The 7,780-nt window shown below is 50.6% G+C and overlaps 1 protein-coding gene across 1 annotated transcript in view; it reads right to left on the bottom strand.

Moving 5' to 3' along the window:
* The window catches only part of LOC102369484 (galactosylgalactosylxylosylprotein 3-beta-glucuronosyltransferase 1-like), a 32,760-nt gene extending 28,285 nt beyond the window's left edge, over positions 1–4,475 (bottom strand). The window contains exon 1 of the mRNA XM_025211732.1: positions 4,418–4,475. The gene's annotated coding sequence lies outside the window, so the exon portion shown is untranslated. The remainder of the gene's footprint in view (positions 1–4,417) is intronic.
* Between the last annotated feature and the right edge of the window lie 3,305 nt (positions 4,476–7,780).

The following is a 7,780-nucleotide window of genomic DNA, read 5'->3' as shown; positions in this document are numbered from 1 at the left end:
TGCTGAACAAAAGCATCTGTGTTTGCTCCCTGAGGAGTGCATGAAGGGCCTCATTCATCCTGGAGGTGGGGAGAGAAGCTGGCAGATCTAGGAAAGCTGTCGGTGCCTTGCTCCTTTTCACCTTTGTGTGCCTTTGGGGGAAACAATCAAACCTACCGAGTTGAAGGGCAGCAAGTTGGAGCACAATGTGACAGGGGAGAGAGAACCAGGATAATAACCATGGGGCACTGTCTGAATGGGCTACCATGAGAAAGGGCAGATATCTGGGACCTAACTGGTCACAGCAAGGGAGGCCTCATAGTGATGCTGATTCCCTCCTTTCTCCTGTAACAGCACAGTGCAGTCGCTAGATCACCCATGCCTTGGGTAGGACCGCTCTGACCATGGCTGCTCTAGTGGCCACAGTTACACAGATACATCCAGAGAGATTTGAAGCACCCAGCCCACAGTGCCAGGCACTCTCACCTACTACTGGCTACAGGAAAAAAATCAGACAATTAAAAAGAAAACTAATGAGATCTATCAGCTAATAAACTAGAACTCATCTTCTTAGGTCACCCCTTCCCACCTAAAAATCTTAAGATGCTTTAAGAGCCATCTCTTAAACCTTGCATTAAAACTTGAATGAGGTAGGTGGGTTAGTTGGTGTCATTATCCACATTTATTTTACAGATGGGGGAAATATGCTATCCAATTTAGGTGGAGTGATTTATCGAAGGATTAGCAAGTGAGCAGAAGCCGAGGTAAAACCCGAGGGCTCAGGGCTGACAGCTTCATAAAGGGCCATGGGACTATCCACAGACACAAGGATTTGCAGTCACAAATTATACATCTGTTCTGCAGGGTAGCACATCCAAAGCATGCTGACCCCTACCACCACCTGGGAGCTGGCTCAGATGTTTTGGAGGTTCTCTGACACTTCTGAGGTCTCCCATAGGTCCAGGACTAACCCAGCTTAGCTTGCAAAACATACTCGCCAACATGCCCCATAACCTCACGCCATCACACACATTAACCATGCTCTCTCCATATCCACCAGGAACTTTCAGCGTAAAATGACATCCTTTTACAAAATTAATTTCAATTGTCTGAATATTATTTCTGCTTCCCTCCTTTGGACCATTTTTCACTCCTTTGCTCAGTTAGAGGTAAGGAGTAATTATTATAGCTGCTGTGACCTAACTGACAGGGGATAACATCAAAATAACAGGACAGTACGATTTGTTTATATATCATGCCATCACTCAGGAACCAGAGCCACAGGATTCTTCCAGGCTGCCGGTAATCTATTAAACACCAGTGACCAGGAGGGAGGTACTGCCAGCTGGATTACCACCTGGCCAGCTTAAGCCAACCCAAAACAAACCCTGAACCTTCCCCAGAGATGAAGACGGAAGCCAAAATGAATTTCCTTTAAAATATGAAATAATCAGCAAATGCCCTGGACATGTCTTTGAGGTTTTAAGCAGCAGCAAACCAGAATGACCAGATCTGACCACCCATTGAAATCAGTGCACTCCAGTATCCTGTCACCTACCCTGACCAGAACTGGATTCTTCAGAGGAAGGAGCAGCAAGCCCTATGAAGAACAACTGGGGAACATCAGGCTAGAGGCCCAGATCCAGAACTCAGGCCCAGTGTGTGTGGGCATGTGACTGGGGGGGTGGGGCTGGGGGGGGGGGTGGGGGGGGGGGGGGGGGTGGGGGGCAGTAGCAATACCAATGTCAACACTCTTCATATTTAGGTGCCTGGGTCCAGAAGCATTAGGACCTTAAGTCCCCTCTACAGGTGAGAAAAGAGTTAGGTATAAAGCAGTGGGATTCCCAACAGGTCACTGCTAAGGATGTAGGAACTAACCAGCAGGGAAAGGAACATGGGGAAGATGGGGACATCCCTCCTCTCTCCTGGACTTTTCCCCCTAGCTGAAGACCGGAGAGTGGCATGTGTGTGAGACTGGGTCCAAGTTGTTCCTTTGGGTCTAACTGCAGGTTTTCTCTTTCCTTTGAAAACCCAATAGGGGAGGTGTTGCTGCTGCTCCCAACCTTACATATAGCAGCCTCATCCATAGGCAAGCATTTGCTGGTCCCTGCTCCCAACACTGTGTGTGTATACTATCCAATGATGCTCTAATGCAAAATAAATGAGCTGCTGGGGAACCTGGATTCCCCCTCCCTAGGAAATGGGCCCTTGGCTGATCTTCAGTCATGCTACTTGCTGCTGCTCTCTCTCTCTGCTTCACCAGAAAAGGGAAGAAGATGCCTACCTCCATGAACAACCAATAGCTTGAGGATGAAGTACTTTTCTGTCAAGTGGGAGCCATGGGTTTGAACTTCCTCAGACAGAGGAGCATATAGACCAGGTCTCCCACTTTCTGAGTATGTTCCAACTAGGAGACTATTCTACAAAAGCTGGGCTCCTCAGCATCCCTCAACCACTTTTTTGAGCAAAAGTGGTTTCAGCTGCTGGTTTTGGTGCTAGACTCAGTGCTGTGGGTGGATCAGGCACACTCTGACCACAAGTACTGGAATAAGTCCTTCCGCACATAAGCATAGGGACAACCAGCATGGGAACTTACAATAGGCTGAGGTGAGAAACAGCCTCTGAGCTGCTCAGCCCTGGCTAGTGGGGTAGGTCATAAGCAGATGCAGAATTAAAGGTATACAGAGAACATTACTAGCAAAAACTTAGCCCTTGGTCATCGAAGAGGCTCTGATTCTCTCTCTGCTGTTCCTTAGCAAGCTGTTTGACTACCTTCCTCCACCCCACATTGGCCATCTTTTAACAGCACTCTTTGTAAAGTCCTGCAGACTGCTCAGTTGGGCTTAGGTCCTGACAACCATCCGAGTTGTACTTTAGGTGCCAAAGTCTTTTTTTAGACCTGGCCCTCAGGGGTTGGCTTAGGTCCTGAAAGCATGAGGCTTTGCATTCATTCTAAGCTGATTGTTCTTTCCAACACAACAAGGACTGCTTTTTTACCCACAAAAAATCCCCTCCTTTTCTGAATGGGACCAAGCTCTTGTTCTCAACAGCATCTTGCAGCAGTAGTTCCACTGGTTTTGAGGCAGTGCACAAAAGAGCACTCCCTTATTTTAGTACAATTCCTGATGTTCAGTTGCACTAAATGTCCCCTGGCTTTGTTACCCATAAGAAAGCATAAAGGAAAGTACCCCTTCTGCCTACTCTATACCATTGACTGTTTTGTGTGCGCTATCAGGCCTCTCTTGTTTTCTCCCTTCTGAACCAAACAGGCCCAGATTCTTGACTCTCGCTTCATATACATGATCTGGACAAAGATCCAGCCCACAGTGCTACCTGTGGATCTTGGATTGGACCTGCACACTGCATGCATTGTGCACCAGCCCCACACACTGCACACAGAGGTAGGGCCTATGTGTGCACGATGCATGCTGCATGTGGCACCTGCAGTGGCCCAGCTCTGTTCACTGGATCCAGCATGCTCACTGCCTCCAGGGCCAATGAGTTTGATACCCTGGACATACGTTTGCTGAGCCAGCCTGCTCTTGTGAGATAGACCCCAAGGAAAAAAAAAAAAAAAAAAAAAAATCAAGGACCTGAAACTGTGACTCTAGAGCCAAACTCTGCATCTCAGCCTCATACCCAGGACATTTGAGCACTTTGTGGAGAGTTACTGTAGTTTTATTTTTTCCTGAGAAATCCCAAAGAACTTTACAAAGAGCACTGCTAGGAGATAGCTGCTCTGGGACAGAGGAAGGTAGCCAAACTGCCTGTTCAGTCTCCACTGTTCCTTAATTGGAGAAAAACATGGTTGGAAGGCACCTCAGGAGGTCATCTAGTTCAGCCCTGTGCTCAAGGCAGGACTAAACTATCCCAGAAAAGTGTTTGGCCAACCTACACTGACAAACTTTTAGCAATGGGGATTCCACAACCCACCTAAGTAATCTGTTCCAGGGCTTAACCACCTTCATAGGAAATGTTTGGCCACAGAAAGACAGAAAATGTTCAGCCTTATTTTTCTGTGATTCTAACATAGGACTGTGGGAGCACTTAAGTCCCCGAAGAACAGACAAGACATTGGTTCCAAAGACCTTTATCCATTAAAATGCATAGATTTCACTTGATTTAAATGTGGAAGGGTAAGAGTTAAATCAGTACAAATGATTCAGCTGCAGTTTAGAGTAGTTATCTACACTGGACTAAATCTAACTCATGAATACTGAGGTATGTCTAGCTTTTCTCTCACATAAAAGCAGGGTTTACATTGCTGTGTGCAAGAGGCCAAAGGATGGCTCCTTTCCTTCAGCACTAGGGCTCCCCTGAGCATTGTACTTGCTATTCTCTCTTTGAATCAGATGGCCACACCAACTTCTAACTGCTCACAACAAGCTCAGTCTTTTGTTATTTCTCAGTCTTGGAAGTACTTAACACAGATGCAGACCTGGGCTGGAGTCAGAAGACCTCGGGTGAAGCCCCACTTCTGTCACGCTGTGCTGCAGTGTCTCTGTGAGTAAAATGGAAATAAGTTGCACTGACCTCTGGTATGGTATATGGGAAGGAGAGCTGCAGGGGTTAATTCTTTATGGTATGTCAAGTACTTTGAGATCCTTGGATGGGATGTGGAGAGGTGGGCAGAGTGTTGGACACAGGAGCCAGCTTGGTTCATGGCCTGAGATTCAAGGGGTGTCAGAAGCTCAATTTAGGGCCTGGCCCATCTCAATCTTCTTGGGATCCTTTTAACATCATGACTAAAGGACACAACTGGGGACAGAGACATGTGAGACTGTCTCTGTGCATGCTTTCAAAACGAATACCAAAGCCTACTTGAAGCAATTTTGGATGCCCCATGCAAGGGCAGGTGGGTATCTGTGAATGCTGACATGCTTCTCACAAGCATAAGTGACTGTCAGGATGCAGGCAGGATGTTCTCCTACCGCCCTCTAGACACCTCCTCTCACAGAACAGAGCATCCAGCCTCAGAAATACAGCTCTTCCCATGCCCCTCACTCCTACCCTGCAACCCCACCCAGCACTATTCCCTCTCTGGGCTCCCACACAACTCTGCCAATGCCCCTCCCTGCTTTGGGGCAAGGCAGGGTCCTGAACTATGGAAGCAGGAATAATGTGGGCAGATAATCATGACGGGGCAAAGTGGGGTTGTAAACAGGGACCCTGGGGATGCTGGGCGAGGGTTGCAGGGAGCTTTGGAGCAGTCATGCTGTGGACGTTCACCACAGGGGCAGAGTGGGGTGCCGGTCAGAGAAGTGCAGGTGGCTTAAAGCAAGAGTGACAAAACGAGTGAGCTGGGTATTACTGGAAGGAGGGCTGCAGTGAATGGTGATGCAGAGGATGAAACAGGGGTACAGCAGGAAGCTGATCAACACTGCAGGAGCATGTCTGCTTGACAAAGCAGGGCTTCTGCTGGAGTGTGGATGCTGGGGTAAACAGGGAACTGCACCACACAGGCACAGATGGGATTAACCCTTTCTACTCCCCACACCGGGCCACAGGCTGGGTCAGGCTTTGCCAGCAGAAACATCCAACACGTCTACTGAAACGAAGACAATGTCTTTTCAAAGCTGCCACAGGTCCGAGTGCAACTCCAAGAAGGAGTTAATGTATACGCAAATGAGAGCAGATTTGCATACTAAGCACACACGCAGAACACCGATTTAAATGGGGTCTAATTCTGGGGCAGTGCTTAAACCTGCCCCCTGCCTGGCAAGGCAATGGCTGCTAAATAATCCTGGAGCCCTGTACACGGAGACTGGTAGGGAACCCTCGGGCTGTGGTTTTCTCTAGGTCTTTCATAAAGATGGAGCTGCTCTCAAGTCCTGTATAGCTGTGCCTGCCAGAGAGGCCTGTATGCTCCGTTTCCCTTCTCAAGATCCACCAGCCCTTTTCATAACTGCCCCCATGCCCCAGACCCAAATTCTTTCCCTCTTGCCCCATTGCTATGAAATGTGTTGCCTGTCTGGCAGTGGCCCTTCCCTCCAGAGGCAGCTGCCTCATGCAGGCTCTGCCTGAGCACCTTGGCTTGGGCTCTGGGGCAGGAGTTATGTAAATGGTATATTAATTCTTCTGGCTTGGCTCTATTGCTGTTGTGAGTGCACCCGCTGTGCTTTAATTCAACACCGACTGGTTTCTAAAGCACTCGGGATCGAGTGTTAGCAGCTCTGCACCTCCACCGCACACATCAATGCTCCCGTGGAGCTTTTATTCAGTGCAGACTTAAGTGCACCGAGAGTGATACTGAAGTGGCTCCCAGGAGGCCAGGATGGAATTGAGCTCGCTGTGCTCCTGGCCCCATGCTGGGTATCCACAGCATCTATTCAGTGAGAAACACTCCAGCAGGATGTGTGTGCATGCTCCACACGTGCCCATTAATATACAGTTCCCTGTCCATCACGGGCAAGGCACAAACCAAAAGCTGTCCTGACAATAGCCAGTTCCAAGGCTTGGTATGAGAGGATAAGTAGCACATAGTGGGAATGGGGGACGCTGATAGCTTTCCCTCAGCAAAGCTCTGCCAGTGCCCCCTCCCCACATTCTGCCCTGCAGTCCTCCTGCTCCTCTATAGCTTTGGGGTCTCCATACAGCTTTGCCAGTGCCCCTATGCTCCCAGCTCATCCGCTTTGTATGGGGAGGCCTCTTGCCGTCCTGAAACAAGGCTGGAAGTCCATTGTCCCTGCTGGCTTGCTGGGCTGTGCAAGCTCCAGGTTGCCAGCTGTATATTTATGGCCAGTCATCATTGCCGTGTTATATGCCTGCTTGGCACTGCTTTGCTGACCCTGCTGCCTTCCCTTTGCCTGTGCTGCCAGGCATTATCTTCCCGCAGGTCCTACCAGAGAGTTACTGCTGCCTCCTCCCTAGAACTACTGCACCCCAGGGATTTCCCCCCCATATACTCGCTGCTAACATTGCTCTCCTACCCTCACTCTCAAGCTGGCTGGATTGATTGCCAGGAGCAGAAGAGAAAGCTACGCAGTCTCCCCTTTTCACCCCAACCAAGCTCCATCTCAACTCCAACAAGCCCCCTGAGCAGCAGCAGCCCCAGTGCACCGGCAAGGACAAAAAGGGCTAGATTTCTTTTTGGTTTACCTTCCATCTGACACTCCTCTGCCTGCCTCTGAACCCGGCTGGCTTTTTTTTGTGGGGGTGGGGAAGAGGGCACTCACAGCCTGTTCCAATCAGCCCCCTCCGTGCCACGGGGCACCTGGGCTTTCCTACACTTGGGGCCCCTCTTCCTATCTGATTCCCTTCACTGGGGGGGACTCACCCTCTCCCTCAAACCCTGCAGGAGAGGGAGCCCTGCCTGGCAGGAAGAACCGGGACACCCGGGTCCTCTCCCCAGCTCCGCCAGTGCTTCTGCGGGCACATAGCTTCACCTTCCCCTGCCTCCGAAACAGGCATCGCACCCTCCAAAGCAAGGCGCGGGGACCAGTTCCCCCTGCAGATCTTCAAAAGCGGACTGGACGCACGCCTTGCCAGGGTTATTTAACCTTGCCAGTCTTCCCTACCCAGAGCAGGGGGGGCTGGACCCAAGGTCCCTTCCAGCCCTAAACTTCTGTGAATCACTGGGGGTTGGGGGACGCCGGGCATGCACCCCGCGGGTGCTGGAACCTGGGCATGGCTGCTGTGCTCCAAAGACAACGTTCCTGGCTAGCACAGGGCTGTCCCGCGTGGAGGGGCACTGCCCAGCATGGGGGGAGGGGATGACGTGCCGTCCCCCGGGGAACCTGCAACACCCCAGCCCAGCTGCCCCCCCGAAGCCCCGGCGCTGCCCTTACCTGGGGTCGGCGCG

This window comes from Alligator sinensis, unplaced genomic scaffold (genome assembly GCF_000455745.1).
Source record: "Alligator sinensis unplaced genomic scaffold, ASM45574v1 scaffold344_1, whole genome shotgun sequence".
NCBI classification, from domain to species: Eukaryota; Metazoa; Chordata; order Crocodylia; family Alligatoridae; genus Alligator; species Alligator sinensis.
Note: the sequence above shows the minus strand (reverse complement) of the source record. Positions and strands in the feature narration are given on the sequence as shown.